The sequence below is a fragment of the Bombina bombina genome, chromosome 3, assembly GCF_027579735.1.
Source record: "Bombina bombina isolate aBomBom1 chromosome 3, aBomBom1.pri, whole genome shotgun sequence".
Taxonomy (NCBI): domain Eukaryota; kingdom Metazoa; phylum Chordata; class Amphibia; order Anura; family Bombinatoridae; genus Bombina; species Bombina bombina.
In genome coordinates, this window is record NC_069501.1 from 976,551,099 (window position 1) to 976,571,011 (window position 19,913).

General features: G+C 38.3%; 1 protein-coding gene across 3 annotated transcripts in view; it reads right to left on the reverse strand.

Annotated features, from left to right (window-relative positions):
- Positions 1–1,389, reverse strand: part of KMT2D (lysine methyltransferase 2D) — a 948,037-nt gene extending 946,648 nt beyond the window's left edge. For all 3 annotated transcript variants that reach the window (XM_053708073.1, XM_053708075.1, XM_053708074.1), the window contains exon 1: positions 867–1,389. The gene's annotated coding sequence lies outside the window, so the exon portion shown is untranslated. The remainder of the gene's footprint in view (positions 1–866) is intronic.
- Positions 1,390–19,913: the final 18,524 nt, after the last annotated feature.

A 19,913-nucleotide genomic window follows, 5' to 3' on the forward strand; every position in this document is an offset into this window, starting at 1 on the left:
TGATAAGCTAATGGTTATTCTATCCTTGGTAATCTGTATGGTCTACTTTAGTGTGAGCAAACAATTATATTAAAGCAATACTAAAATACAGATATTCAAGTCCATTGATACACATAACTCTCACCTGTGTCCTGAGTATAGCAACTGAACTATTATGAACCAAAGTAAGATTACTACATATCTAGTCTGTCCCCTACATAATGCAAGCATCTGCAGTAGCAGACAATGTTATGCAAGCAAGAAAAATATATATATCAATAAACACATCCAAATTAGTAAACAAAGGAATGTGTATGGTGAAATGTTACACCTGAAAAGCAATGTATGTTCAGATCTCATTTTATATATAAAGGTGTGATTATAAAATGCAGTTTAAGTTACTCAAAAACAAAATATAAATAGTGGTCCAAAAAGGCCCATAATTCCAATGCATCAGAAGGCACTATTGTTTTACTATGCTACAACCTAGATAATGGGATAGGAAGTGTCAATGCTGCAACATAGTATATAAAGCAACAATTGGTAAAACAATGTAGAAAAATAAACATACAATGTAACTATATAAATCACATGGCAACTCTGGGATAGAAACAAAGATCTGATAACACAGATTGCAGCGCAGATGCAACCACTTCACGGGGTGCAGATCTCAGTCTTATGCACATCGTTGTGGCCACATCTGCTGCTCATAACCGACCCAGAGCTCCATCATTTGCAGCAGCTGTACAGATTTGTGGGCTATTGGGGGTGACTGATATACTAAAGTGGCGGTGTGACAATGTTTCAGTCCGAAAGCCGGGCCTTCCCCCGACTCTAAGCAAGCACACACAAAAGGCCTGCAACACACCCAGCTCCCCGTGCCTTACCTTCACTACAGCCGGGGCAAACAGAGCCCTGACCGGGGCAGCATCTCACCCCGTCACCCGATGCTGAGCCCGGGAGGAGGTGAAGGAGCCGAGTACCCCAAGCTGCAGTTATGGCCTGCTTCACTCCATAACCCGGCTCTAACGTTCCTGTAGCCTCCAACTTCCTTTTTTGCGTCTCCTGTAAGCTCGCTGGCTTCCTGCCTGGTCTCTGCCTTCCTACCGATTACCCACCGCTATCAGGACTCGGCAGCCATCTTCCCAGGCCGGAGATAAAATAGTCCAGCCGGGGATGTCCGCGATCCAAGCGCTAAGGCCTTAGTTCGCGCAGGGAGCGACGGGAAAAGAGTCCGGTAATAGAGAAGACCGAGGCAAGACAGCTTGTTAAACGATATTCAAATGTTTTGCAAAAAATGCTTCGTTCCTCCGCCCGGCAGCGGGGCTTTATTAAAGGTGCAGCGGCGGCAGCCAAGGAGGAGGGATACGCGCGACCGCTCGGGATGTGACTCTGCAGTGACGCGGCTCCGCACAGGATGCTTCCGCCAGGAGGTTAACTGGTTCACTGCCGCACCAAATCAAGTGAAGCACGTGGGAGCCCGAGGGGTAGGGTGGTATTTCTGGTAGGGGCGTGACCATAACAGAAAATAAAGCATCGCCTGCACATAGGGTTAAAGCGACTTTGTTCCGGTGCATTTTTGAAATAATTGCTTCTGTATTTTCGGTGTGGAAGACAATTACAACATTACGTTTATTCTCTATTAGATTTAGCGAATATGCGTAGTACCGTGTGCAAGGAGATATCGTGCAAGAACTTCACATACTGAAAGCGCGCTCTAGTGAGACTAACCTTTCATATTTGTTTCTTCGTATGGAGCTGACTCAATGAAAGCTGAGGGAGCCCCGCAAACTTTAGTGACCAGACTGGGGAATCGTCATATTGAGATCAAAGGAGCTGCCTTAGTGATCTGCCTTTTACTGGTTTCTACCCAACCTTTCAATGGGACTTTGGTATCAAGAACACGCAAAACAAAATGCACTGAGACACTAATAACAAACTCGCAAATATTTGTAAAAAAATATAAATCAAAATTTAGTGCAATCCTAAAATAAAGGTGATCGATTAGATCGTTTTACTCTCCCAAAATTAGGCAATGACTTGTTTTATAATTAGTGCTTATCGTCACCCACCCCTTCGTCAGACCTAAGCATTGATTATAAGGCCAGTGTGCCACACAGAGGCGTAACTAGAAACCACAGGGCCCAGGTGCAAGAATCAAGAAGGTCCCCCCACTCACCCCAAAAAAGTGAATTTGATACATATCTTTTTTTTTTTTTTTTACTTTTAACACAGAAAAAAATGTGAATCAGATTACATGTCTGCAAAAGGAGGTACCCTGTGCCCACAGTCTGTGAGATGGTCTGACCCCCTATTACTGTATATAGTGACACTGTTTAACCCACCAGTACTGTATATAGTGAGTCAGTGTCACAGTCTGTAATCTGTCAGTGAGATGGCTGGCCTGACCCTACCCGCCCCAGTACTTTATAAAGTGACCACAGTAGTCTGTGACATGGTCCAGCCCCCCATACTGTATATAGTGGTATTGTATAGACTGACACTGTTTACCCCGCCCCCCCCATGCTGTAATAACAAGGTCTGTAATTTGCTGGTTCCACAAACATATACACACACACATATGCATAAATACACACACAGTCACATACACACACACACACATGCATAAATACACACACAGTCACATACACACACACGGTGCTCGGACAAAATTCCGACGGACAAAATGCCGAAACACATTCGTCCGTCAGACATATGTCCGATATACACTGCTTCCGACTGCACGCCGAACAGCACAATCACGCAATCACGTAATTGCATAATTGTCATCAGTATAAAAGCGGAAAATTTAAATATATATTGTGGCTACTGAGGTAAAAAAAACAACACAAACACTTAAATAAATAAATTTAAAAAAAACATCAAATTAAAAAAATGGAGTTCATAAAGACGTGTAAAGGAGGAAGAAAAATGTTATATGAAGGTTATGCATACATTGTAGACAAAAAAAAAGAAAATGTCACATATTGGAGATGTGAAAAAAAAAGGTTTTTGTGGAGGAAGGCTAAAAACCATTAATGATATAATTGAAAAAGATGCATCAAATCATTCACATCCACCTAATGCAGCAAGAATTTTATCTATGAAAACAATTGAAAAAATAAAAGAAGTTGCTAAAAATTCAGAAGAAGTAACATCAAGCATAATACAAAATTGCACATCTAATTTCCCCCTTGAAGCAGCAGGAGCTCTACCTAAAAAAGAAACTCTTGCCAGAATGGTACGTCGACATCGAACAACACCAAATGGAAACATTTTAAATGATGATTTAAGAAAAACAACCAGAGGAGAAAATTTCATCATGCACGAAAGTGAAAATTTAATCATTCTGTCTACTAAAAAAAATGTAGATCTTCTTTCAAAAAAACAACACTGGCTCTGTGACGGAACATTTGACTCAGCTCCTTTAGGTTTTCAGTTGTATACAATACATGTTTTAATAGAAGATAACCATACCATACCATTAGTATACTGCATATCAAAAAATAAAAATCAGGAAACTTATAATTTAATTTTTAGTATTATAAAAGAAAAAAATCCAGATATCAATCCTATATCAATTACTGTAGATTTTGAAAGAGCAGCAATAAATTGCATGACAAATTTTTTACAAAATACAATAATTTATGGATGCTTTTTCCATTTTTCCCAATGCCTGTGGAGAAAAATACAATCTTTGGGCTTAAAAATATGGTATAATAATGAAAAAAATGCTCTGATCATAAAATGATTAGAAGCATTAGCATTTGTGCCAGTGGAAGATGTAGTTGAAACATTTAATGACTTTGTAAAATCAATAGAAAAACAAAACAGTAACATTTTATCTGAATTTTTAAATTATTTTGAAAAAACCTGGATTGGCGAACTACAAGAAGGTACAAGAAGAAAACCTACTTTCGATATTACGATGTGGAACACTTTTGAAAGAACAAAACTAGGGTTACCTAGAACAAACAACTCTCTAGAAGGATGGCACAGAGCATTTGACCAACGAATGTCTATAACCCACCCAAGCATTTGCAGACTAGTTTCAAAAATAAGAAAAGAACAAGCAGAATGGGAGTTAACAATTGAAAAAATTGATTCTGGAGTTGAACTGAGAAAACCCAAAAAAAAAATATGAAATCATAAACAACAGGATAATGAAAGTTTTAGAAAAATACAGTGAATACTCAAGATTAGACTTTTTAAAGGCAATAGCACATAATATATAAGATTTACTTAAATAAATCAAGATACATTCGGCCGAGGGCAGATACGATCCAAAATTTTCTGTTACAATCAGTGACTCGGGCGCCGCAACCGCCTCTGGGAACCTATCCATGGGTCCCTACCCTCACGATGTACTTTTAACACATAATATAATTATTATAATTATAATATTATAATTAATATGTTATATATAAGTTGATTTAATTGTCTTTTGTCAGTCCACTATTAAAAATGTTATAAATGTTATATATAAGTTGATTTAATTGTCTTTTGTCAGTCCACTATTAAAAATGTTATAAAACCGTGATTTTTAAGCTTCATTCCCACCCAGCAGCCGGATAAATGTCTTTCGGAATATTGTCCGTCGGACAAATGTCCGTCGGAAAAGCGTCATTCGGATAACAGTCCGGCCACGACACACACACACATGCATAAATACACACACAGTCACATACATACACACATACATGCATAAATACACACACAGTCACATACATACATACACACACAGTCATACATATACACATACATGAATACACACACAGTCAGATATATACATACATACACATACATGCATAAATACACACACAGTCACATACATACATACATACATACATACACATACATGCATAAATACACACACAGTCACATACATACACACAGTCACATACATACATACACACACACACAGTCACATACATACACACACACACAAACACCAATGGGTAAAACAGAAACACTAACCCCTGTAGTCAGAGACACTAGTGAAGCATCATGTCATACTCACATGATATCAGTGCAGGCAGTGGCAGGTCAACGTTTTTTAATGTAAAAAAAAAAATCTTTTTTTTTTTTTTTTTGAAGCTGGGCCCCACCAATTGCGACCTCTGCAACCCCTGTAGTTTCGTCCCTGGTGCCAGATTAAAGGGACACTAAAGCCAAAATATTCCAGTTTACTTATCTCATTTTCTTAATTATTTAGATATCCTTTGTTGAAGAAATAATGCACATGGATGAGCCAATCACACGAGGCATCTATGCTTAAACAAATTAAGCAAATTAGATGATATAAGTAAAATTAGAAAGTTGCTTAAAATGTCATGCTCTTTCTAAATCGTGAAAGAAAAAATGTGGGTTTCATGTCCCTATAAGAAAAAGTAATATTATTATTTTTTTAGTTCACACTGGTCCCTAAGGTGATGCGATTGCTGGTTCACCAACAAGACCCGTTTGCTTGAATCATATGGATTATATATGTCATAGAATTCATCACTCTCATGATTTTTAAGCAATCGATTACTCTGAGCTAGCTGCTGATTGGTGGCTGCACAAAATGCCTCTTTTCATTGGTTCACCAGATGTCTTCAGATAGCTCTCAGTAGTGCATAGCTGCTCCTTCAAAAAAAGAAACAATGAAAATTAAGCAAATTGGCTAAAAAAAGTAAATTGGAATGTTCAAATGCTTTATTTGAATCATGAAAAATAAGAAAAAGACAAATGTTGTTTTTCATGTCCCTTTAATGTTTATTTCTAAAGAAGGGAACAGACATTTCTCTGAAATGTTAAAGGACTATGCATAATCAACAAACGCAAGGTGAAAAGGTAATGACTGAATTTCAAATGAGATTTTTTTTTCTGATAAATTTCAAATTACTTCCATTTGCTGCCCCCCCCGTATCATGTGACAGCCATCAGCAAATCACAGACTCAGTGTGCACAATTTGATACTATAAGTAAATTGTATGCTTTATCAGATTAATGAAAGAAAAATTTGACTACAATGACCCTTTAATACATTTGAACTATAGTTTTGAAAATTTATATGAGGGCTGAATTCTATGACAGATATAGTCCACAAGACTCATGCAAACAGGTACGTTTTGTGAGTTCGATGATGTGTGTATTATGGAAAAATGTAATTGTACTATTCTAGAAAAGCTGCTAGTACACACAATGATAAATATATATATAATATATATAGGGTAACCATATTGCTGCTTTAAAAAGGGACACATATGAAAAATACATATGTCAGGGTTCTTATACAAAACATTTCTTTAAACAGCCCTACCATATGTATTTTTCATATGTGTCCCTTTTTAAAGCGGCAATATGGTCACCCTAGATATATAGCATTAAACCAGTTATGCAGAGAACAAAATGTTGGTCACATATGATCAATATGTAGAAATAAAAAAGTGATAAGGAAACATTTCTTTGTATAGCATGCCATCATGCAGAATATTTTCTGTATAAAGGGACAAATGCTGCTCCTGGCCGTCTCACCAACCTCATCCTTCTCAGGATAAGCAAAGTATTACTAGGAACACAGTAAAAAAAATGATTTTTGCTTTTTAAATACATTTTCTAACAAAAAAAATAATTTCACCATTATCACAGACTTCTCAAACATTTAAAGGGCCATAATACCCAAATGTTTAAACACTTGAAAGTGATGCAGCATAGCTGTAAAAAGCTGATTAGAAAATATCACCTGAACATCTCTATGTAAAAAAGAAAGATATTTTACCTCAAAAGTTCCTCAGTAGCCACCTCCCATTGTAAAGGATTTCTAAGCAGCATATTAGTATGTCTGTCCCGGGACATCTGAAAGGATGAGCATCGTGCACTCTTATATTATTTCACCAATCAGGTAAAGGAAGCTTACTATGAAATCTCATGAGAGTTAAGTGAAATCTCATGAGATCACAGTAAAAGAGTTCATGACCTCAGCACTGGTGATGCTGATTGGCTGCTGTTCATTTCTTCATTTTTTTTTATTTTTTTACCTGCAGCTGGGAGCAGCTGAGTTTAACTTTTTACACAGAACTTACTCTGCTGAGCTAAGGAGATTGGGAGGTAAAATATCTTCCTTTTTTACATAGAGATGCTCAGGTGATATTTTCCTGTCAGCTTTTTACAGTTATACTGCATCAGTTTCAAGTGATTTAGCATATGAGTATTATGTCCCTTTAATGCTTCCATTTTGTTTAGATATATTGCCTCCTTTTTATCAGCACAAATGCAACAGTCAAGGATGAGTAAGAAACTGCAATGTGCATGTAAGAAATTAATATATTTTTCTTTAAAAATGTGTTTAAAATGTCTATTTTTATTGAGCTTCTTCTTTGAAGTGCTAGAGGTGATGTGATAGAAACCTTTGCACAAGAAATCCTTTACAAAGGTGTTTAATTCAAGGAATATACTTCTAATAGAAGTGTACGTGCAAATACAGTAACAGAATTCACTATTACTTTGTATATGCATAAGGAAAAGTAAACTCAAATTTAAATAGGCGCAAATAAAGTACAAATTATATGTAATGGTTTGGATAGCACATGGCATTTAAACAACTTACCAATGCACTTCTATTCTATGGCCCCTAGTTATCAAGCCGTCAACCTCAAATACGCTGGAATTCCGCAGCATATTTGTGGCGAGGCTGAGTTATCAAGCCCTAGACATCGGCAAAAGTAGAATATAGTGACGTAAGCTTCGATCCGCCGGACTCAGTCCGACACAGATCGATTCTTACGTCACTCCAGATGTTCCGAACACAAGTTCGGCACAATCTGACTACTTTTGCGAGTTATCAAAAAACTAGCAGGTACGCTCGGCACTTTTCCGGCCCAGCGTACCTGGTTTTCAATCCGCCGCCCTGGAGGCGGCGGATCCCATAGGAATCAATAGGAGTCTGACCATAGCGAAAGTTCATTTTCGCTTCTGCCAGACATCCCATTGATTCCTATGGGAGCTGTCTACACCTAACACCCTAACATGTACCCCGAGTCTAAACACCCCTAATCTGTCCCCCCTACACCTCCGCAACTAAATAAATTTAATACCCCCTAAACCGCCGCTCCCGGACCCCGCCGCAACCTACATTATACATATTAACCCCTAATCTTTCCCCCCCTACACCGCCGCAACTAAATAAATGTATTACCCCCTAAACCACCGCTCCCGGAGCCCACCGCCACTCTAATAAACTGATTAACCCCTAAACCGCCACTCCCAGAGCCCACCTCCACTATAATAAATATGTTAACCCCTAAACCGCCGCTCCCGGTCCCAGCCGCAACTATAATATATGTATTAACCCCTAAACCACCACTCCTGGACCCCGCCGCCACCTACATAATACCTATTAACCCCTATCCTGCCCCCCCTACACATAAAGTTATTAACCCCTATCCTGCCGATCCCGGACCCCGCCGCAACTAAATAAATTGTTTAACCCCTAAACCGCCGCTCCTGGACCCGCCGCCACCTATATTAAACTTATTAACCCCTAATCTGCCCCCCCTACACCGTCGCCACCTATAATAAATTAATTATCCCCTATCCTGCCCCTCCCTACACCGCTGTTCCGATCAGCCAATAGAATGCAAGCTCAATCTGATTGGCTGATTTTTCCTACCTTAATTCCGATTGGCTGATAGAATCCTATCAGCCAATCGGAATTGAAGGGACGCCATCTTGAATGACGTCACTTAAAGGTACCGTCATTCATCGTTAGTCGTCGGGAAGAAGAGGATGGCTCCGCGTCGGCTCGTCTGAAGATGGCTCCGCTTCGGATGGATGAAGATTGAAGACGCCGCTTGGATGAAGACTTCAATCGGATGGAAGACCTCTTCAGCGCCCCTTGGATGATGACTTCAATCGGATGGAAGACTTCTTCAGCGCCCCTTGGATGATGACTTCTGCCGCTCCGGATCTCCTATTCGGTTCCATCGGTGGTCGGCTGGCTGAAGACGGCTAAAGGTAGGATGATCTTCAGGGGGGTAGTGTTAGGTTTATTTAAGGGGGGTTTGGGTTAGAGTAGGGGTATGTGGGTGATGGGTTTTAATGTTGGGGGGGTTGTATTTTTTTTTTACAGGCAAAAGAGCTGTTTTCTTTGGGGCATGCCCTGCAAAAGGCCCTTTTTAGGGCTGGTAAGGTAATAGAGCTGGTAACTTTTTAATGTAGCATAGGGTAGGGCATTTTTTTATTTTGGGGGGCTTTGTTATTTTTTTAGGGGGCTTAGATTAGGTGTAAGTAGCTTAAAATTGTTGTAATATTTTTGAAATGTTTGTAACTTATTTTTTTTATTTTTTGTACTTTAGTTAGTTTATTTATTGAATTTAATTGTAGTTATTTGTAGCTAATTTATTTAATTAATTTAATGATAGTGTAGTGTTAGGTTTAATTGTAACTTAGGTTAGGATTTATTTTACAGGTAATTTTGTATTTCTTTTAGCTAGGTATTTATTAAATAGTTAATAACTATTTAATAACTATTCTAACTAGCTAAAATAAATACAAAGTTACCTGTAAAATAAATATAAATCCTAAAATAGCTACAATGTAATTATTAATTACATTGTAGCTATCTTAGGGTTTATTTTACAGGTAAGTATTTAGTTTTAAATAGGAATAATTTATTAAAGTATAGTGTAGTGTTAGGTGTAATTGTAACTTAGGTTAGTTTTTATTTAACAGGTAAATTTCTCTTTATTTTAACTAGGTAGCTATTAAATAGTTAATAACTATTTAATAGCTATTGTATTTAGTTAAAATAAATTGAAAGTTGCCTGTAAAATAAAAATAAATTCTAAGATAGCTACAATATAATTATTATTTAAGTTTTTAAGTATTTAGTTTTAAATAGGATTAATTTATTTAATAAGAGAAATATTATTTAGATTTATTTAATTAATATTTAAGTTAGGGGGGTGTTAGGGTTAGTGTTAGACTTTAGGGGTTTAGGGGTTAATAATTTTATTTCAGTGGCGGCGGTGTAGGGGGGGCAGGATAGGGGTTGATTAATTTATTATAGTTACCGATGGTGTAGGGGGGGCAGGATAGGGGTTGATAAATTTATTATAGGTGGCGACGGTGTAGGGGGGCAGATTAGGGGTTAATAAGTTTAATATAGGTTGCGTCGGGATCTGGGAGCGGTGGTTTAGGGGTTAAACTATTTATTTAGTTGCGGCGGGGTCCGGGATCCGCAGGATAAGGGTTAATAACTTTATTATAGGTGGCGGCAGTATGGGGGGGCAGGATAGGGGTTACTAGGTATAATGTAGGTGGCGGCGGTGTCCGGGAGCGGCGGTTTAGGGGTTAATACATTTATAAGAGTTGCTACAGGGTCTAGGAATGGCGGTTTAGGGGTTAATAACTTTATTTAGTTGCGGGGGGCTCCGGGGGGCACCGGTATAGGGGGTAGAACAGTGTAGTTTAGTGTGGGTGCTTAGTGACAGCTTGTCAATAAATCTGTAAAAAAGCCGAAGAGCAGCGAGATCGGATGAGTGATAACTATCATCGCCCTGAACTTGGTACGCAGCTTTTTGACAGCTTTATTGATAACTTTGGCGAGATTTTTCAGGTCCGCGGCGGCGATGGTATGCGAGCTTAGGCGGGCGTATTGTTGCCGGCGAAGGCAGGTAAGTAGACGCGTTGATAACTAGAGGCCTATATCTAATTTTGCCTATTCTGTCATAAATTTTGCTCAGTTCCTTTGGTATCCTTTGCTAAACGGACAGAAAAGTCAAAATTAAAGGGATATGAAACCCAAAAATTTTTCTTTTGTGAATCAGACAGAGGATACCATTTTAATAAAAAGTTTCCAATTTACTTCTATTATCAATTATTGATTCGTTCTAATGATATGCTGTGTTGAAGAGATACCTAGGTAGGCATCTGGAGCTCAACATGGCAGGAAATAGTGCTGACATCCAGTGTTCTTGCAAATGGATAACATTCTTGCAAAATTGATGCCATATAGTGCTCCCAAAAGGGGCAGGCTCCTAAGCCTATGTCCCTGTTTTTCAACAACTGATACCAAGAGAACAAAGAAAACTAAAAATAAAGTAAATTAGAAAGTTGGTTAACCCCTTAACGACCGACGACGTATGGGGTACGTCCTCTAAAAAAATACATTGTCGGTCTTGGAAAGCGGTGGGAGCGATCCTGATCGCTTCCAGCCGCTTTCCAGTTATTGTAGTGATGCCTCGATATCGAGACATCTTACAATTACCTTTCTTACCCATCCGATGCAGAGAGAGACACTCTGTGGTCCTCTCTGCATCGGACATCAATGGCCGCAATTGTTGGTGGGTGGGAGCCGAGGCGGGTGGACGGCCATCAATGGCGTGTATGATGCTAGAGGGGGGCGGAAATTATTTGTGGGTGTGGTCACCGGGGGCGCGTGCACGGGGCGGGAGCGGGTGGGAACCACTACACTATAAAAATGTTTTATATATTAAGTGGGAGAAAGGGGGGTGGGAATTGGGAATTTAAATGGATCTAAGGGATCTGGGAGGGGGTGGTCTTTGGGGGGCTGAAGCTACACTACAGAAAAAAGTAAAAAAAAATTTAAAAATGTATATTATTATTATATATATATCCTATTGTGTGATCTTTCTTCTCCGTATCTAGATTTTGTCCATTTTCTGATTTACTCTTTCTCTTCAGTAAGTGAAAAAGTTGAGGCTGTCCTTTGTCTCTCACCCTAAAACAATGCACTACAAAATGTCTTAACTTATTTTTATTTTGTTTGTTTTTGTCTTAATAAGCTGATGTATTATATAAAGCATTTCATTATAAGGCTTGTGAAGGCCTGGCCTTATCCATATACAGAGTTCTTATTATTATTATCATCTTTTTATAGTGCCACAAAATCCCATAGCTCTGGGTACAAAGATAGGGGTACACAATGACAAAGACTTGTGGTAAGATACAAATACATAACAAACTAAACAAAACTAGTACAGGAGGACAGTGCTCTGCTCAGAAGAGCTTACAGTCTACAGGTTGAGGGTGCAGAGACATTGGAGCTGCTCTGGAGCCCTTGTGGGGCAGGTTTGCATATGCGAGCCTGCTTCCCGCAATGTAAGAAGCAGCGGTCACGGAGAGAAATCACAGAGAGCTCGCTCGCTCTCAGTGATTGACAGTCCCTTCACTCGGACGATTGGTCGCCCGAATAAAGGGGAGGGCATTACACACTCATCGGAGTAATGATACACACGGGCCAGCGGGCGGACAGCTTCGTAAGTTGAGAAGCTGTCTGCCGCCTTTTAATACATGGGGCCCATAAGGTTTGGGGTAGTGTTCTCTAAGATCGTTTTAGCTGCCAATCAGTATTCTTTTAACAGTATCAGTTGTGCACAAACATTGTCACTGGAAGTTTCCATTTAAAGGGTTACTAACCCCACATTTTTTTTCTTTCATGATTCAGATAGAGCATGCAATTTTAAGCAACTTTCTAATTTACTCTTGTTATCAATAAAAGGTTAGGAGCCCGCCCATTTTTAGTTCAGCACCTTGGTAGAGCTTGCTGATAGGTTTGCTACATTTACCCACAAATCAGCAAGTGCCACCCAGGTGCTGAACAAAAAATGCTCCGGTGTCTTAAATTAATATGTCTACCATTGGAATTTCACTACCGCGTCACTTCCGGTGACGTGTAGTCAGCTGCTGGAGGGTTGTGGCGCTCTCTGCGCATGTTTAAGGCACAATAAACAGCGCTCACTGGAGGCCCAACCTCCTACAAACAGCTGGCAACTTACTTTCGAACACCGGTGTTCTAAAGTAAGTTGTCTACCGCGTAGGAATTACCGGCCCGAGTCGCTCTCTGTCCTCTCCATAACACAGATTTCATTTTGCAATTATTTTGAAATAGGAACTAAATACAGCAAGTAAAAACTTTTTCGCCGTTCTATACCTTTATAGCAATATCTCAAATTAGTAAACGCTGTACCGTGCTGTATTTTTGTGTATTATATTTTTGTGTTTTCTGAATGATCATTTCCTAAATCCTCCATTAGACATTGGTGGAAGCAAGAAGTCAGATAATTCATAACAAGGTAAAAACGACTGAGGATTATATTGGAGGCTTTAGGAAATGATCATTCAGAAAACACAAAAATACAGCACAGTACAGCGTTGGCTAATTTGCGATATTGCTATAAAGGTATAGAACGGCAAAAAAATAAATAAATACAGCAAGTAAAAACTATTTCAAAAGTATTGCAAAATAAAATCTATGTTATGGAGAGAAGGACAGAACAATCAGGCGCCAATTCCTACGCGGTACACAACTTACTTTACAACACCGATGTTCTCAAGTAAGTTGTCAGCTATTCTGCCTTAAACAGCTGTTTGTAGGAGGTTGGGACTCTAGCGCATGAGCAGTGAGTGCCACAAACCTCCAGCAGCTGATTAAAGTCACCGGAAGTGACGCGGTAGTCACATTCCTATGCGGTAGACAACTAACTTTAGAACACCGGCTCTAAAGCTTACAGTACTGCTTTTTCAAATCAAGATAGCATGAGAACAAAGAAAAATTGATAATAGGAGTAAATTAAAAATGTGCTTAAAATCTCATGCTCTATCTGAATCATGAAAGAAAAAAAAAATGGGTTTAGTATCCCTTTAAATTTAAACAACTTTTTACACTTTTTTTTTAATCCAAAATATATTTTAAAGTGACATAATGGTGCAACGGTAAAATGCACTATGGTATTTTGCTATCACACTCGTGTGTGCCTCTAACTATAGGGTTGATCACAAACTATTTTTTTTTTCCTACAGTTAAATTATTTGATCATTTTTGTGATCGACCCCTATATGTTTATCTGCAGCAAAGGGATTAAACACATAGGTTAAAGGGACATGAAACCCAAAAAATGTCTTTCATGATTCAGATAGAGAAAACAATTTTAAACAACTTTCTAATTTACTTATATTATTTAATTTGTTTTATTCTCTTGGTATCATTTGTTGAAGGAGCAGCAATTCACTACTGGTTTCTAACTAAATACATGGGTGAGCCAATGACAATTGGAATATATATGCAGTGACCAATCAGCAGCTAAAACCTAGATTCCCTGCTGCTCCTGAGCTTTCATAGATGCACCTTTTAGCAAAGAATAACAAGAGAATGAAGCAAATTAAATAATAGAAGTTAATTGGAAAGTTGTTTAAAATTGTATTCTTTATCTGAATCATGAAAGAAAAATTTTGGGTTTCATGTCCGTTTAAGTACAATTCAGAGCGGCAATACACTGCTGTTTGTAAGCTATCATGGAGAGTGCACCAATCAGGAACAGCATGTAGACGTTTCATGCCACTCTGTGTTTGAGGCACACAGTAGTGCTATAGTAAAATGCTCTATTACTGCATAGTATAACATTCTAGAGTTCAATGACTATTTATAAACTTGATATTATTTGGGAGTAATTTACACTGATTTGTTTATATTCTAGTTTTCTTGTTGACTTTTTCTGTTATGTTTAAGTTATGTATAATAAATAGTATTTGAAAAGTTTCAAACATTTTTTTTCTATGTTTTTGAAATAGTGTTTACATGCTACATATCTTTACAAAGTTCCACAGAATAAACAAATATGTTTCCAAAAACATTACTTTATTAAAGGGACAATCTACACCAGAATTGTTATTGTTTAAAAAGATAGATCAGTGTTTTTCAACCAGTGTGCCGTGGCACACTAGTGTGCCGTGAGAGATCCTCAGTTGTGCCGCAGCAGACTGACAACACTGCGGGGGTGTCCCTCTTTCAAATTTTGAAATATTGGGAGCTATGTGACAGGCTCATCAGGCATCATTTACAATCATGACATTGACATTCATTCACAGACAATCATTATGATTGTTTGTGAATGAATGTCATTATGTCATGTATAGTTTGTAGGAGGCATGGCATGACAGCACAGTACAGTGTTTTTTAATGTAAAAAAGTGTGCCACGGCAAAAGAAAGGTTGAAAATCACTGAGATAGATAATCCCTTTATTACCCATTCCCCAGTTTTGCATAACCAACACTGTTATAATAATACACTTTTTACCTTGTATCTAAGCCTCTGTAGACTATCCCCTTATTTCAGTTCTTTTAACAGACTTGCATTTTAGCCAATCAGTGCTTATTCCTAGGTAACTCCATGGGCATGAGCACAGTGTTATCTATATGGCACACATGCACTAACGCCCTCTAATTGTGAAAAAAAAATGATGTCAAAATGCATTCAGATAAGAGGCAGCCTTCAAGGGCTAATACATTTGCATATGAGCCACCTAGGTTTAGCTTCTAACTAAGAATAACAAGAGAATAAAGCAAAATTGATGATAAAAGTAAATTTGAAAGTTGTTTAAAATTACATGCCCTATCTGAATCATGAAAGTTTATTTTTTTTTACTAGACTGTCCATTTAAATAGTACAGATTTTTACCATCTGTATTGTTAAAATATTTAAGAGACATATTTTAATAGAATAAAATGTAAATTTAAAACACGTTGTAGTTTGATTTTTTAATGGGTGATCTTATGCTTCAATACTACACTGGCATGCACTTCCTGTGAGTTTCAAAATAAAACCTAACCTAAACTTTTTTTCATCCAAAACATAATTTAACATAGGACAAATGCATGATAAAAATAACAGTTTAATTTCTCTTTAGCTATGGCATCACCATTAGAATATGAGGTCAGAAAATACGTTCATTGTTATAGACCAGTGTTTCTTAATTCCTGTCCACAGGGCACACTAGTAACAAACCATCACTATAGCACAAGTGAACAAATGATCTTATCAGTAAACTGCTTAAAGGGACAGTCAACCCAAATTTTCAAATATGTAATTCCTATAAAGTTGCTAACGGTGTTTAGTTTGCACTGTAGCCTAATGTATTAGCCTAAATCATTTATAAGCATTTCTACTTACTTGTTTCTTCTTTGCAGTTTAAAATGCCCGCCTGCCCCCTCCCATATTTCGTCATCATGATCCTCAGGTTGCCCATTCTCCAGCCCTAAGTCGGCTACTTCTCGTAATTCCACGCTCCTGTTTTTTTGCGCATGCGCATTGCACCGCTAACAGGTGTGCACGTCTGTCAGTGAGAAGCTGTGTTTAGTGCCGTCTCTTGTTTATTGCTGGGTTGGAGCTGGAGCATACGAGCAGGTGGTGATCAAGCGCTAACAAATACACTACAGTGTATTCTGGTGCAGGATCCAGCCTGGATTGTCGCAGAACCACAAAACTGTGCCCCAGTGGGAATTTGTGACATCCAGAGTGACACTGCCTTGATTGGAATATGCCCTGATATGGTATATTAATGCCACACTGAGGTGCCGAACTAAACTTACTTGTTAAATATTTAACTGCTCTGCCGAGTACACTAACAGCTCTAGTATCTAGCAGTGTAACATAACTCATTATTGCCTAGAGTTGAATGGCATTGAGTGCGGTATAACTCCGCTATCTGGCTTTGATCTAATTGTTGCCAATAAACAGTGCTGTACTTATTGCTACTATATAGCTACAACCTTGAACTGAGTAGTTGAATTAGGTATTATAGCTGCACTTAATAGCGGTGCGTCTCATATATATATATAATCAGCATACTGTGCTTAATAGTAGTAAAGATATATAGAAAACCTTGTTTTGCAATGGACAGTTGCTGCTATTAAGACTGAGATTAAAGTTACAGCAGTGTTGAAATATGGAAGACTGAGCAGTAGTGCTATATGAGACTCACCGCTATTAAGTGCAGGTATAATACCTAATTCAACTACTCAGTTCAAGGTTGTAGCTATATAGTAGCAATAAGTACTGCACTGTTTATTGGCAACAATAAGATCAAAGCCAGATAGCGGAGTTATACCGCACTCAACGCCATTCAACTCTAGGCAATAATGAGTTATGTTTTGCTGCTAGATACTAGAGCTGTTAGTGTACTCGGCAGAGCAGTTAAATATTTAACAAGTAAGTTTAGTTCGGCACCTCAGTGTGGCATTAATATACCATATCAGGGCATGTTCCAATCAAGGCAGTGTCACTCTGGATGTCACAAATTCCCACTGGGGCACAGTTTTGTGGTTCTGCGACAATCCAGGCTGGATCCTGCACCAGAATACACTGTAGTGTATTTGTTAGCGCTTGATCACCACCTGCTCGTATGCTCCAGCTCCAACCCAGCAATAAACAAGAGACGGCACTAAACACAGCTTCTCACTGACAGACGTGCACACCTGTTAGAGGCGCAATGCGCATGCGCAAAAAAAACAGGAGCGTGGGATTACGAGAAGTAGCCGACTTAGGGCTGGAGAATGAGCAACCTGAGGATCATGATGACGAAATATGGGAGGGGGCAGGCGGGCATTTTAAACTGCAAAGAAGAAACAAGTAAGTAGAAATGCTTATAAACGATTTAGGCTAATACATTAGGCTACACAGCAAACTAAACACCGTTAGCAACTTTATAGGAATTACATATTTGAAAATTTGGGTTGACTGTCCCTTTAATGTCAGCCATGGTAATTCTGAAAATCTCACCTTTTAGTGCGCAAAAATGCAAAAAACAAACAAAAAGAGTCATTTGAAAATTCAATTCACCCTGAACTATATTGAAAACACCTTATTAACACATTATTTGATGTTTTACTTTGTGAATGTAATGTATTTAAAAAAAAATATACACTCATTTCAAAACTGATGACTGCAACACACTCCAAAAAAGTTGGCACAGTTGACTGTTTACCACTGTAACATCATCTTTTTCTTTTAATAACACTTATTAAGCATTTGGGCACTGAAGACACCAGTTGGTTAAGTTAAAGGGACAGTAAACCATAAAAAAAATGTTATATAATTCTGCACATAGTGCAGAATTATATAACATTATAATAGCGCAAACATTGTAAAACCAAATTTCCCCTTTGAATTTAAAAAAATAACTGCTGTTTTACAGACCCGCTCTCTGTGATCTTCTGAGCGGGTCTGTTGTTTTTACTGAGCGCATCGGGCCAGCTGTATAGTCACAGCCCGGCCCGACCGCGCCATAGCACTAAGTGCAGTTCGCTCCTGCTCTGTCAGACAGCAGGAGCGAGCTGCACTTAGTGCAATGGCGCGGTCGGGCCGGGCTGTGACTATACAGCTGGCCCGATGCGCTGAGTAAATATAACAGACCCGCTCAGCAGAGTACAGAGAGCGGGTCTGTAAAACAGCGTTTTTAAAAAAAAAATTAATAGGGTATATTATGTTTTATAAATGTTTGGCTAATACAATGTTATATAATTCTGCACTATGTGCAGAATTATATAACATTTTTTTTTATGGTTTACTGGCACTTTAAGCAAACTGAATTTTCCCCCATTCATCCATTATGCATGTCTTCAGCTGCTCAACTGTATAGGGACTTCATTGCCTTATTTTGCTCTTCATAATGCGCCACATATTCTCAATTGAAGACAGGTCAGGACTGCAGGCAGGCCATGCTAGTACCCACACTCTCTGCTTACGCAACCACGTGCTTGTAATCCGGGCAGAATGTGGATTGGCATTGTCCTGCTGGAAAATGCAGGGATGTCCCTGGAAAAGATTACGTCTGGATGGCAGCATATGTTGCTCCTAAATGTATACATATATTTCTGCATTAATGGTGCCCTCACAGCAGGGGTCAAGTCCTACAAAAAAAGTGTGGGAACTCATTATGACTTCCACCCCCTCACAATTAATATTGTTTTATACACACACACAAACTGTATTTATACGTATGTAATCTATACACTCTGGTTAATGAAAGCAAATTAAAACCAATGAAGGGCTGATTGGTTGCCTTTGGGCCTGATGATGGACACCATGGTTAAATGTTTACATGGCAGGCTTGAAAGTTTTATTTGTAATTTATGATTCCACTGATACTGAATACTGAGAAGCCAGACAGACACCTTTTAGAACACATGAAGGGACATTTGTATATAGATGATATTTAATAAAAAGCTAAGAGTCTCAGTAAAATGGTGTTGACTGAAAAAGATTTACCAAAGTATTCCCAAGCCCATTTCAGGATATCCATTACAGACTCATGACGGTTTTTGAGACAGTGACATCTGAGGGATCGGAGATCACGCGCATTCAGAAGGGGTTTTCAGCCTTTGCCCATTACGCACAGAGATTTGAACGGATTCATTGAATCTTTTAAATATATTGTGCACTGTAGAATATGACATGCCCAAAATCCTCCTACCGATTTGTCTTTGGGGAATATTGTTCTCAAAGTTTTGGATTATTCGCTGACGCATCTGTTGGCAGATTGCCGAGCCTCGACCCATCCTTGCTCTTGAAGGACTAGGCCTTTTTGGAGGCTCCTTATATACTACGATTACACGATTGCCTCACCTGTTTCACATCACTTTCTAATTTTAACTTGTCACATCGCTATTAGTCCTAAGTTGCACCTGTCCCAACTTTTTTGGAACGTGTTGTAGTTATCAGATTTGAAATGAGTTTATATTTTCAAAAATACATTCAATTCACAAAGTAAAACATCAAATAATGTGTTAATAATGTGTTTTCAATCTATTACAGGGTGAAATTAATTTTCAAATGACTCTGTTTGATTTTTTGCATTTTCCATACTGTCCCAACTTTTTTTGAATTGTTTATATATATATAGATAGATAGATAGATAGATAGATAGATAGATAGATAGATAATACCATTCCAAGCTGCAATATCCCTTTAGATACATTCATTTTATTATTTAACGATACCCCAAAATTGCTATCTAAAGCACACACAAAACTACTACACATAGGAATTAATAGGGTCAAACAACTCATTCCTAGAATGTGGAAACATTACCACACTCCAACAGTAGATGAATGGTTAGTTCAACTCTTTCTCAATACAGCGCTTGCAAAATAT